Source organism: Capra hircus, unplaced genomic scaffold, assembly GCF_001704415.2.
Source record: "Capra hircus breed San Clemente unplaced genomic scaffold, ASM170441v1, whole genome shotgun sequence".
Classification (NCBI taxonomy): Eukaryota; Metazoa; Chordata; class Mammalia; order Artiodactyla; family Bovidae; genus Capra; species Capra hircus.
In genome coordinates this window covers 16,886-30,805 of record NW_017189676.1, presented here as the reverse complement: position 1 = coordinate 30,805, position 13,920 = coordinate 16,886, and the positions used below count along the sequence as shown (strand labels likewise).

At 40.9% G+C, this 13,920-nt stretch overlaps 1 long non-coding RNA gene across 1 annotated transcript; it reads right to left on the bottom strand.

Moving 5' to 3' along the window:
* Nucleotides 1-2,372: 2,372 nt before the first annotated feature.
* Nucleotides 2,373-4,170, bottom strand: LOC108634609. The gene is made up of 2 exons (XR_001917661.1): nt 4,046-4,170; nt 2,373-3,034 (listed from the first exon to the last, which is right to left on the bottom strand). It is a non-coding gene; the product is annotated as an uncharacterized LOC108634609 (long non-coding RNA).
* Between the last annotated feature and the right edge of the window lie 9,750 nt (nt 4,171-13,920).

The window sequence follows — 13,920 nt, the reverse complement described above, 5'->3', positions numbered from 1 at the left end:
CAACCAACATGGCATTAATTTCCAAAACATACAAACAGCTCATAGAACTCAGTATCAAAATAGTAAACAACCTAATCAAAAATTGGGTGGAAGATCCGAATAGATATTTCTGAAAAAAAAAAAAAGACATACAGATGGCCAAAAAGCACATGAAAAGATACTCAACATTACTAATACTTAAAGAAATGCAGATCAAAGCTACAATGATACAAAGCTACAAAAGCTATCATCTCACACTGGTCAAATCAGCCATCATAAGAAAATCTACAAACAATAAATGCTGGACAGGGTGTAGAGAGAAGAGAACCCTCTTTCACTGTTTGTGGGAATGTAAACTGGTACAGCCACTACGGAGAATAGTATAGAGGTTCCTTAAAAAAAACTAAAAATGGAAACATGATATGACTCAGCACTCCTATTCCTTGGGCATATACTTGGAAAAAACTGTAAATTGAAAATATGCATGCATGCCAAAGTTCATTACAGTACCATTTACTGTAGCCAAGGCATAGAAGCAACCTAAATGTCCATCAACAGAGGAATGGATAAAGCAGATATGGTACATATATACAATGGAATATTACTCAGCATAAAAAAATGAAATAATGTCATTTGCAACAACATGAATGGACCTAGAGATTTTCATACTGAGTAAAGGAAGTCTGACCAAAAAAAGACAAATATCATATGATACTGTTTATATGTGGAATCTGAAAAAAGGGTACAAATGAACTTGTTTACAAAACAGAAGTAAAAAACAAACTTATGATTACCTGGGAGTAAGGAGAGGGGAGGATTAAATTGGGAGATTGGAATAGACATATACACATTACTTTAAAATATATATATATATTTTTTAAGTGGAGGATAAATGCTTTACTATGTTATATTGGTTTCTGCCGAATCAGTCATAAGTATACATGTGTCCCCTCCCTCTTGAACCTCCCTGCCACCACCCACCCTCCGTCCTATCCCTCTAGGCTGTCACAGAGCACTGGGCTGAGCACCCTATGTTGTATGCCAGCTCCCCCTTGGTTCCCTATCTTACGCGCTGTAGAGAACATATGTCAATGCTACCCGCTCAATTAGCCCCACCCTCTCCTTTCCCTGTTGTGTCCCTAAGTCTGTTCTATATATAAAACAGATAACTGAAAAGGACCTACTGTATAGCACAGGGGAATCTACTCAGTACTCTCCATAATAGCCTATATGGGAAAAGAATCTATAAAGGAGCATACACACACATACATCAGGTATATGATTCACTTTGCTGTATACCTGAAAACAACGCAAGATTGCAAATCGACTATACTCCAATAAAAATTTAAAAACCAGAATGAATCAGAAAGCCTTTACAGAGTGTATCAAAATAGAAGAATCGCTTCAAGAAACTAGAACCCCTCTGATCATTACTATTATTTGTAGTTAGAAGGAGGCAGATGAAGAAGGACTTGAGTAGAAGGGTTAATTACATGAGGCCCTTGTGTCAGAGCATATGAGCATGTAGCTGCTTATAATCAAATGCTTCCTTGGGTGGGTATCTGTAAAGTAAAAATTAGTGAAGAAAACCAGAGTATTAGGTTCAAGAATGTAGGAATGATGTTTTTTAAAATTTTTAACTTTTACTTTACAGGATAATTACTTCATAATATTGTGATGGCTTTTGCCATACATCAACATGAATCTACATTAGGTATACATATGTCCCCTCCCTCTTGAACCCCTCTCTCACTCCGCCTCCCCATCCCACCCCTCTAGGTTGTCAGAGAGCACTGGCTTTGAGTTCCCGGCATCATGCATTGAACTCCCACTGGCTATCTATTTTACATATGGTAATGAATATGTTTCAATGCTATTCTCTCATATCATCCCACCCTCTCCTTCCCCCACTGTGAAAGACAAATATCATATATTAACACATATGTATGGAATCTAGAATAGTACTGATGATCCTACTTGAAAGACAACAAAGGAGACACATTTAGGAGTGATGTTTTTGGGAATAAACTGGAGTCTTGGAGGCAGTGCACACGGGCTTGGAGGTGGCTTGGAACTAGCAGAACTCAGTCCACTGCCAGAGAAGAAATCTGTTCCAGGCATGGCTGCCTGAGTGACAGGCTCTGACCTCTATTACACAATAGCTATTGCCATTCCAAGGATGCCCCCTAAATGTAATCACACACACACACACACACACACACACACACACACACACACACACACACACACACACACACACCCCCTATAGAAGCCCAGCGTACCAGAATTAGACAGATGCCATCCATACCAACTCCTCTCTAACTGCAAGTCCTATTCATTACGGGATAGCAAAGAATGGGGCACAGTCAGCCAATGACACCAACATCCAGGAGTGTGCTTTAAAGTGTTTTAATAGAGGTAGAAAGGGAAAGAGGTATTTCTTCAAATCCAGGTTCTCCCCTCAGATAAACCCCAAGCAACTGAGAATCAGTAAAGCTGCTAAGGCCTTCTGCAGAACTCAGAACTCAGAGGACTGTTCAGAGTAAGGAAAACCTCATAGCACATATTTTTAGGATGCAAACAAGAGAGGCTATGACTCAGGGAGAGAAAATACTCATTGCAAGATCTACAAAATGAAGACAGAGAAACAAAAGGGGAGAAGGTGTTCAATATCTGGAGGTTGGTTCCTCAAGAGCATAGCTGTGGACCACGTTACTTCTGGTTGTCCTTCTTCTGGTTTGGGCCTGGAATGACCAATGAGGAGCATGCCTCAGGCACCTTGGTATTTCCAGGCTGAGGGACATTGGTGTAGACTGGCTCCGGATCTTTGATGGGACGTGGCTCCGGAAGTGTGGAATAGCCTTGCTCGGGAACCTTGGTGTCGTCCAGCTGTGGAACCTTTGGAAGGCATGGCTCCTCAATTATGGGAACAAATGGTTCCTGAGGTGGAGGTGGAGGCTGGCAGGGCTGCTTCACCTGCTGCTGCTCAGGCTCTGGGGGTGGGGTGAAAGGCTGTTTCTGCTGGTAGGAACTCATGCTTTAAAGAAGGCTGGACCTAGAGACAGAAAAGCAGATTTAGTAGTTTAGTAAAACAAGGAGGAAGCCAAGTCTAATGACAAATATCTTAATTTCATGCCCCTTAATAAGCAAAAGTTTCTCTTCTCTTTATTTTTGTTTCCTTGAATTTGAGAATCAAAGGAAACTTTAATTCCTGTACACTTTCAAGAGGAGAAGTTAAAGGCGGTTTATTTTGCTCCTATGGGAGTGGAGCCTTTCTCTCTGCTTCCTTTCTTCCTGTTTTTCCGAAAATCTACATTAGCCACATAACATAACTTCAGGTTCCTATGATTGATTGAAGCCCTCGGTTTACAATCAATTGAAAAAGTGATAAAGTTCAAAATCTGCTGTCTACCCTCTCATATCCCTCACATAGAGTGCCTCAGTTCTCATAGGAAAATCCATAAGCCCACACAATTCCATCTATGAGCCTCTGTTCACATTGTCTTCTTGGAGCTCGTTTCTGGAAGTCTTTCCATTCTGCTGTTGCTTGTCCATACACGCTCACCCCTCATGGCTCTCCTCCCAGATTCCAAGTCATCTTTCTCATTCTGACTCAGCACAATACCTGCCTCATCCTCTCTATTCAATGGGCAGTATTTTTTTGGTAAATTACTCTTATGTATTACATTCTCTGATGGATCATAGGCTCAAGGAGTAAAGAAAAGTGTCTCTTTTATACATCCAAAGTGCCAATGCAGTGCCCTCGATTTTGCAGAGTCTAAAAAATAATGAGAGAATATTAAAATGTCACTAAAATTGCCCTGAACATGAGCTGTAGTCTATACCCTCCTGCCAACTGAACAGATGGTCAACAGAAACTATTCCCTTTTTCTGACCCCAAATTCCATAGCTGTAATCTAAGTGAGAAGTCAGAAAGATCTATAGTCACCTTAAACATAAATTACTTTGCATTTAAAATAAATATATCACATAATGGCAAAGACATCTTAATCAAAATACAATATCATTGGGCAAATATTAAGAAAATCCATGTGAGGAGTCTCACCTGATGTGAAGAAACGTTTGAGTTGTCTGGTCTCCTGGGTCTGGTGAGAAATCTCTGGCCAGCTGGCATTTTATATAGAATATGAGCCTTGCCTTAAGGAAGTGGGATTTGGGGGTGCTAAACTGTCTTCATTCCAGCTTTAGTAGTGAAAATCTCTGGCTTAACATTTTGTGGGGCACTTTTTGTTTGACGGTGATGTCACTATTTTGATGGGTCTGTTCTCACTGTCTACTGTTTGTAGTGTGGTTGCTATGGGAAACAGGGTTCTTGGGTGGTGATAAGTTAAATCAGAGAGAAGTTCCAGGCTCCTGGGACCAGAAATAACCGTGCCTGTTTAACAGGGCCCTAATATTTAGTTCAGATTAATTTTGTTGAGCATTTTAATTTCCTAAGTGAATGTGGAGATGAACAATAGGCAATGTTGTGTCTCCTGGGAGGCCATGGGAATGGTGGTAGCAAGTGAAGCATCTGATATTCCATCTCTTAGTAGATCCAAAACTAGAGAAGAAAAGGAAAAGTTAAAATGTCTGCTTTGGAAATGCTTCCCTCTGAAGGGCGTTAAGACGCCACATTGACCATGCTCTGCATATGACTGGGGATGGAAAGTTAAGACTGGATCTGTCCAGCATGTTGGAACAGCCCTAAGACCCTGCTTCTCACGGGATGTCTCTTCTCTGTGGGCAACAAAGAACAAGAAAGCCTGATTCTTTGAGGTCATGAACCAGCCACATCCTCTGATCAGGATAAGGTGAAATAGAGGTCACTAACCCAGGGTTGACCTCAATGCACAATCTCTTACTAGGTGTGGCCCTTAGAAAATTCAAACATTCTTAAAATTCAGGTATGTGGATGGCTCCTCCCTTCCCACTGCTTTACCTCTCTTATCTCACATTAACATGAGTCCCAGGCACAGTCACCACTGGGATCTCCTTTCATTAGTTCTCCAAAGCTCTAATTACACTTTAGCCTCATCCATTGTCTGGTAGATGCTCAGTCAATGTGCAATTATTGTTTTCCTTGATAGATGCATATGTTCATAGAAGAGAGGGAGGAAGAAAAGATTGAAGGAAAGAGGGAGAGAAGGGAGCGAAAGAAGAAAGGGAGAAATGAAGGAAAAAGGAAGAAAGGGGAGAGAGAGAGAAAGAGAAGAAAGCATTATTTTAGAAAGATATACTTGAACTGCTTGAGTGCATGCTAACTTGCTTCACTTGTGTCCGACTCTTTGAGACCCTATGGACTGTAGCCAGCCAGGCTCCGCTGTCCATGGAGATTCTCTTGGCAAGAATAATGGGATGGGTTGCCATTCCCTCCTCCAGGGGATCTTCCTGACCCAGAGATCGAAACTGCCTCTCTTGCATCTCCTGCATTGGCAGGCAGGTTCTTTACCACTAGTCCCACCTGGGAATCCCATGAACTGCTTGAACAACCATAATAAGGTGACTTCTTAGAAGTGATTCACTATCTTATGACAGGCTTAACAGTGTGAGTTGAGAAGGTGCGGGTTCGTCATGCTCTGGCCCTGCTTCCTTCCCCACCCATGTCCTTCCCTCTCAGCTACTGTCTGACCAGCCATGACCTTCTAAGGTGGTGCCAATGTTACTGTCACATCTAAGCTCTAGTCTCTGTTGTCACTTCAGGTCTCCTCTCAGGTTTGTCCAGGTCCCTCCCTTTCCTAAAACCACCTCTCAGAGCCCTTGACCCAGGAATCTTTGCCCAGATCCTGCTGCTCTCCCTGGGATTCTTATTTCCAGAGAAACTGCTTCCTGCTCCTCTGCATGAATCTGAGTCTTCCTCATGCCCTAAATTGATTATTGACTTTGGTTCTAGAAGAAATTCCTTTCTCATTCCCTGACTCCCTTCCTTGGTGGGCTGTCTTTTGCTCTGTCCTAACCCTGCCTTTTCACCTTAACAAAAGCCTCTCAGGCATCAGCCACTAGCCCCTCTAATTTACCCACACTGTTATTTCTGTTTGGACAAGCATATTCACTGGCTTGGTGTTGACGTGCTTTCTACCCCTCAGAGAAGTTTGGTTTCTTCACCAGAGCCGTGTGCATTAAGGAAATTGACCCCTGTAGAGTCACATTGTTAGGGGAACACACAGTGATTGGCCAAAAACAACCCAGAAATTAATCCCATCACCATAAGACCCAAGACTTTGAGTCACGTGGCAAAGCAATCCTTCTGGGTTTCCTTACCCTCTTGCTTTCCACCTGGGAGCCCCACTCCCAATAACATCTCTTGTTTTGTCTCCCCAATATCATCTCTGGTGTTTCTCATCACATGGTTCATTTCTGAATATTAGACAAGAGCCCACTTTCAAGCCCTGGAAGGGGTCCCCTTTCTTGCAACAGCATTGCTTCTGATGGTGATGCACTTAAATGTGCATTAATTTTTTTAAACACCATCCTTGTAGATAAGGGGGACAAAAAGAAGCAAATGTAGAAAAAAACCTATTGAAAATGTGTTCATTTCTCATTTTCCCCGTACCCCTCGACTCCCCCACCTCCAGAGGCACCTTGATCTTTTCCACTGGACCACTTTCCAGGGGCAGAAGGCTGCAACTCTTTCCATATCAATGGCCTGGGTCTTGCTTGGGACCTTCAAATGGGTAGTTTGGGGCACTTTAAACACTCTCCAAATCTTCTGGTCGTTCCTCTTCCCAGTCATGATAGTATGAAATTCCCACACATACCCTTGGGTACTGCCTTTCCTTTCTTGATCCTAGGTTCCAGAATGCCACAACATGAGATGTCTGTGGGAATTTTTAATGCATTTGTAGAAATGCAGGCTTGAATAGTTAATGCTTCACAGCTACACCTTACCACTGGAATGCATGAGTTGATAGACAACACTTCCCTATTTCATTCCCAGAGAAAACCCTTCTGAAACACTTTTTTTTCATATTTAATATGCATAACTAAATATGAGTTTGGACGTGTGCAAACACCTGTAACATCATCTCTACAGAAAAGAGACATATCCAACACTTCCAATGTGTTCCCCACTCACCATTTTGAGTGTGTTCCCCACTCACACTATTTTGTGGTGAGAAATTTATGTATTCTCTTAAATTTTAAGTACACTATACCATATTGTTAAGTAGAGTTATTACGTTGGAGAACTGATCTCTAGATTTTAATCATATAGCATAACTGGAACATTAAATAACAATGCTCCATTTGCCCTACTACTTCACCCATAGAAAACACCATTATACTCTCTGCTTCTATGAGTCTGTTTTAAATGCCTTCTATAAATGGAATCATACAGTATTTGTCCTCATGTAACTGGCTTATTTCACTTAGCATAATGTTCTCCAGGTTCATCCATGTAGTTGAGAATGACAAGATTACTTTCATTTTAAAGGGCAACTAGTATCCCATTTTGTTTAGGTCCATATTTTCTCTGTCTATTAGTCTGCTAATGGACAATTGTATTGTTTCCATATCTTGACTACTATAAATAGTGCTAAAAAGGACATGGGTGTGTAGCTACCTGCTGGAGATGATGATCTAAATTCTTTTGGATCAGTTCAGTTCTGTTACTCAGTTGTGTCTGACTTTTTGTGACCCCAATGGACTGCAGCACACCAGGCTTCCCTGTCCATCACCAACTCCCAGAGCTTGCTCAAACTCATGTCCATAGAGTTGGTGATGCCATCCAACCAACTCATATTCTCTTATCCCCTTCTCTTCCTGCCTTCAATCTTTCCCAGCATCAGGGTCTTTACCAGTGAGTCAGTTCTTTGCATTAAGTGGCCAAAGTATTGGAGCTTCAGCTTCAGCATCATTCCCTCCAATAAATAGTCAGAACTGATTTCCTTTAGGATGGACTGGTTTGATCTCCTTGAAGTCCACGGGACTCTCAAGAGTCTCCTCCAATACTACAGTTTGAAAACATCAACTCTTCGGTGTTCAGCTTTCTTTATTGTCCAACTCTCACACCATACATGGCAACTGCAAAAACCATAGCCTTCACTAGATGGACCTTTGTTGGCAAAGTAATGTCTCTGCTTTTTAATATGCTGTCTAGTTTGGCCATAGCTTTTCTTCCAAGGAGCAACTGTTTTTTAATTTCATGGCTGCAGTTACCATCTGCAGCGATTTTGAAGCCCAAGAAAATAAAAGCCTATCATTGTTTCCATTGTTTCCCCATCCATTTGCCATGAAGTGGTGGGATCAGATGCCATGCTTTCAGTTTGGTGAATGTTGAGTATTACACCAACTTTTTCACTCTTATCTTTCATTTTCATCAAGAGGCCCTTTAGTTATTCTGCACCTTCTGTAATAAGGGTGGTGTCATCTGTGTATCTGAGGTTATTGATATTTCTCCCTCCAATCTTGATTCCAGCTTGTGCTTCATCCAGCCTGGCATTTCACATGATGTACTCTGCATATAAGTTAAATAAGTAAGGTGACAATATACAGACTTGATGTACTCCTTTTCCGATATGGAACTAGTCTGTTGTTCCATGTCCAGTTCTAAAAGTTGCTTCTTGGCCTGCATACAGATTTCTCAGGAGGAAGGTGAGGTGGTCTGGTATTCCCATCTCTTGAAGAAGTTCCCAGTTTGTGGTGATTCACACAGTCAAAGGCTGTGGTGTGGTCAATAAAGCAGAAGTAGATGTGATTTTTTTGTAACTCTCTTGCTTTCTTGATGATCCAATGGATTTTGGCAATTTGATCTCTGGTTCCTCTGCCCTTCATAAATCCAGCTTGAACATCTGGAAGTTCATGGCTCATGTACTGTTGAAGCCTGGCTTGGAGAATTTTGAGCATTACTTTGCTAGTGTGTGAGATGAATGCAATTGTGCAGTAGTTTGAATATTCTTTGGCATTCCCTTTCTCTGGGATTGGAATGAAAACTGACCTTTTCCAGTCCTGTGGCCACTGCTGAGTTTTCCAAATTTTCTGGCATATTGAGTGCAGCACTTTCACAGCATCATCTTTTAGGATTTGAAATAGCTCCATTGGAATGCCATCACCTCCACTAGCTTTGTTCATAGTGATGCTTCCTAAGGTTCACTTGGCTTCACATTCCAGAATGTCTGGCTTTAGGTGAGTGTGAGTTATCACACCATCATGATTATCTGGGTCATGAAGATCTTTTCTTCTGTGTGCTCTTGCCACCTCTTATTAATATCTTCTGCTTCTGTTAGGTCCCTATCATTTATCTCCTTTATTGTGTCCATCTTTGCATGAAATGTTCCCTTGTTATCTTTAATTTTCTTGAAGAGATCTCTAGTCTTTCCCATTCTATTGTTTTCCTCTATTTCTTTGCATTGATCACTGAAGAAGGATTTCTTATTTCTCTTTGCTATTCATTGGAAATCTGCATTCAGATGGGTATATTTCTCCTTTTCTCTTTTGCCTTTCACTTCTCTTTTCTCAGCTATTTGTAAGGCCTCCTCAGACAGCCATTTTGCCTCTTTGCATTTCTTTTTCTTGGGGATGGTCTTGATCATGCCTCCTGTACCATGTCACAAACCTCTGTCCACAGTTCTTCAGGCACTCTGTCTCTCAGATCTAATCCCTGGAATCTATTTCTCACTTCCACTGTATAATCATAAGGGATTTGATTTAGGTCATACCTGAATGGTCTAGTGGTTTTCTCTGCTTTGGTCAATTTAAGTCTGAATTTAACAGTAATGAGTTCATGATCTGAACCACAGTCAGCTCCTAGTCTTGTTTTTTGCTGACTGTATAGAGCTTTTCCATCTTTAGCTGCAAAGAATATAATCCATTTGATTTCAGTATTGACCATCTGGTTATGTCTATGTGTAGAATCTTCTCTTGTGTTTTTGGAAGAGGGTGTTTGCTATGACCAGTGCATTCTCTTGGCAAGACTCTGTTAGCCTTGCCCTGCTTCTTTTTGTACTCCAAGGCCAAATTTGCCTACTACTCCATGTATTTCTTGACTTCCAACTTTTGCATTCCAGCCCCCTATAATGAAGAAGACATCTTTTTTGAGTGTTAGTTCTAGAAAGTCTTGTAGGTTTTCCTAGAACCATTCAACTTCAGCTTCTTTAGCATTAGTGGTTGGGGCATAGACTTGGATTACTGTGATATGGAATGGTTTGCCTTGGAAACAAACAGCAATCATTCTGTCATTCTTGAGATTGCACCCACGTACTGCATTTCAGGCTCTTTTGTTGACTATGAGGGTTGCGCCATTTCTTCTAAGTGATTTTTGCTCACAGTAGTAGATAAAATGATCATCTGAGTTAAATTTTCCCATTCCAGTCCATTTTAGTTCACAGATTCCTAAAATGTCGATGTTCACTCTTGCCATCTGCTGTTTGACCACTTCCAATTTACCTTGATTCATGGACCTAACATTCCAGGTTCATATGCAATATTGTTCTTTACAGCATCAGACTTTACTTCCATCACCAGTCACATTCACAACTGGGTGTTGTTTTTACTTGGCTCCATCTCTTCATTTTTTCTGGAGTTATTTTTCTACTCTTCTCCAGTAGTATATTAGGCACCTACCGACCTGGGGAGTTCATCTTTCAGTATCATATCTTTTTGCCTTTTTATACTGTTCATGGGTTCTCAAGGCAAGAGTACTGAAGTGGTTTGCCATTCCCTTCTGGAGTGGACCACGTTTTGCCAGAACTCTCCACATGACCCTTCCTTCTTGGGTGACCCTACACAGCATGGTTCATAGTTTCACTGAGTTAGACAAGGCTGTGATCCATGTGATCAGTTTGATTAGTTTTCTGTGATTGTGGTTTTCATTCTGTCTGCCCTCATGGAAGAGGCTTATGGAAGCTTCCTGATGGGAAAAACTGACTGTGGGGGAAACTGAGTCCTGTTCTGATCAGTGGGGCCATGTACAGTAAATCTTTAATTCAGTTTTTAAAAAGAGTAGAAGGTCATGTACTCATCTTCTCCTGCAAGAACTCTAAAAGAACTCCAAAAGTAAAACTCACTGCTGAACAACCATTGACAAGAGAATGTTGGCTCCCCCCTAAAAAAGATGCCCCATATCCAAAAGCAAAGGAGAAGCCCCAACAAGATGGTAAGAGAGGAAATACTGCATTTAGAATCATACCCCATATCTGCTAGAGACGTTTGGAGGGCTCAAACGAAACCTTGTGTGCACCAAGAGACCCTACAGAGACTGAGTCAGACCTGCCTTTGAGTGTTTGAGTGTCTCTTGCGGAGGTATGCCTCCACAGTGGCCTGCCACAGGGGCAGGGGCTCTGGGCACAGCAGACCTGGGTGTGGCATAAGCCCTTTTGGAGGAGGTCACCATTAACCCCACGCAGAGCTGCCAGAACTTACACATGACTGGGAAACAGACTCACAGAGGGCACAAACAAAACCTTGTGTGCACCAGGACCCATGAGAAAGGAGCAGTGACCCTACAAGAGATTGACCCAGACTTGCTTGTGAGTGTCCAGGAGTATCCGGCAGGGGCATGGGTTGGTGGTGGCCTGCTGCAGGGTCAGGGGCACTGAGTGCAGCATTGTGTGCATGGGACCTTTTGAAGGAGGTTGCCATTATCTTCATTATCTCCATCTTAGTTTGTTCTCAGGACAAACAACAGGGAGGGAACGTAGCCCTGCCCATCAACAGAAAATTTGATTAAATTCTTTGGATATATTCCCACAAATGTGAAGTCAGATCATATGGCAGCTCTATTTTTGTTTTTCTGAGGTGACTCTATACTTTTTCCACAGCTGTTTATTTTACATTCCCACCAGTAATGTATAAGGATTCTAATTTCTTCTTAACCTCAACACTTATCCTTTATTCTTTTAATAATATCCATTTGGAACCACAAAAGAGCCAGAATTGCCAGAAATGATCTTGAGGAAAAAAAAAAAAAAAAAAAAAAACACAAGACTGGAGGCAACACACTTTCCAATTTCAAAATATATTACAAAGCAACAATAATCAAAACAGTATTGTACTTCTTTTTTTATATAAATTTATTTATTTTAATTGGAGGTTAATTACTTTACAATTCTATAAAGACTTATAGACCAATGGAATAGAATAGAAAGCCCAGAAATAAATTCACATGTATACAGCCAACCAGTCTTTGACAAGGGTGCTAAGGACACATAATATGGAAAGAAGAGCCTCTTCAACAAATGGTAATGGGAAAAAGAGCTATCTATATGCGTAAATAAATAAATAAATAAAAATTTGGACTTTGTACTACTACCTTCCACTACTTACAAGAAAACATAGGGGAATACACTGGTATTGACAATGACTTCATGGATTTGAAGCCAAAAGCACAGGCAACAAAAGCAAAGACAGTCATGAGAAACTACACCAAATTTGAAAACTTCTATACAGTGAAGGATCAACAGAGTGAAAAGGCAGCCTGCAGAATGGAAACCATATATCTCATAAGGGATTAATTTCCAAAATATATAAGGAACTCTTACAATTCAGTAGAAAAACAAATAACTAATTTAAAAAATAAGTAAAGTACTTGAACAGACATTTCTCTGATGAAGACATACAAATGGTCAACAGATATGTAAAAGATGCTTAACATAATTAACTATCAGATAAATGCAAATCAAAAATATTGTCATGGAAATGCCCTTGATGGCTGTCTACTTTGTTACATATTCTTTGTAACAAATTTGTGTTTTCTTTGGCTTAGTTTCACTCTTCCTTAATCCCTTCTTCCTCGTCTGCAGGATTACATTCTCAAAGAAGAAATTAGTTGCACATAAGACTTTATTGTAGATTCTGTTCTGTGGGGTTCAGGATGGGACATGTCATGAGATGCCAAAAGAGAGAGAAGACTGCCTCAGGATGGAAATCAGTGCCTAGGTCAGAGAAATCATATGATGGATCAGTGTAGGAAACTTGAAATTGACCTAAAGCACCATTTTAGAGGCCCTAGAACTGGTTCTGGAACTAGGCTGTTCAATAGAGTAGCCACTAGTCATACCTGGATATTTAAATTTAAATGTAAGCCTTTGGGACCCAGAATATGGAAAAGAAGCATGGTAAGACATGGCTGAGTGGTTAGAACTCTGGTGCAGTCCCTACACTGGCATATTTATGACTGCTTCTCTACACACAGATTCTGTTCCTGATGCATTTTTGTGGGATTTTAACCCTCTGAGCGGCCCAGTAGAGGCAGTGAAACCTAATATCCCAATATTAGAGGGAGAAAGAGCACTGGCAGCCTCAGGTTTAGGGACTGCACAGGGAATTCTGGGCATGAGGGCTGTCTCAGTGAGTCAGGTGTTGTCTCTGGCACTCCAGGAACATGCTTTGGTGTTCTAAGATCACTATCTTTGTTACCATCCGCATCCTGCTACTGTTCTTAGCTAACTTGGTCACCATCACATAGCAGGATTCCACTTAGCAAATTATTGCCCCATAAAGATGATAACACATCCTTTAGTAAATGCTATGTCAATAGGATTTCACATTTCAGAGCTTAATATATCCTGAATAGCAGTGGATTATATCAATCATTTGAATGTTTCTCTTACTGGTTATTCTGTAAGATTTGTAAATCAGGATTGGAATGCAAAAGTAGGAAGTCAAGAAACACCTGGAGTAATAGGCAAATTTGGCCTTGAAATGTGGAATGAAGCAGGGCAAAGACTAATAGAGTTTGCCAAAAAAATGCACTGGTCATAGCAAACACCCTCTTCCAATAACACAAGAGAAGACTCTACACATGGACATCACCAGATGGTCAACAGTGAAATCAGATTGATTATATTCTTTGCAGCCAAAGATGGAGGTCTATACAGTCAACAAAAACAAGACCAGGAGCTGACTGTGGCTCAGATCATGAACTCCTTATTACCAAATTCAGACTCAAATTGAAGAAAGTAGGGAAAACCACTAGACCATTCAGGTATGACTTAAATCAAATCC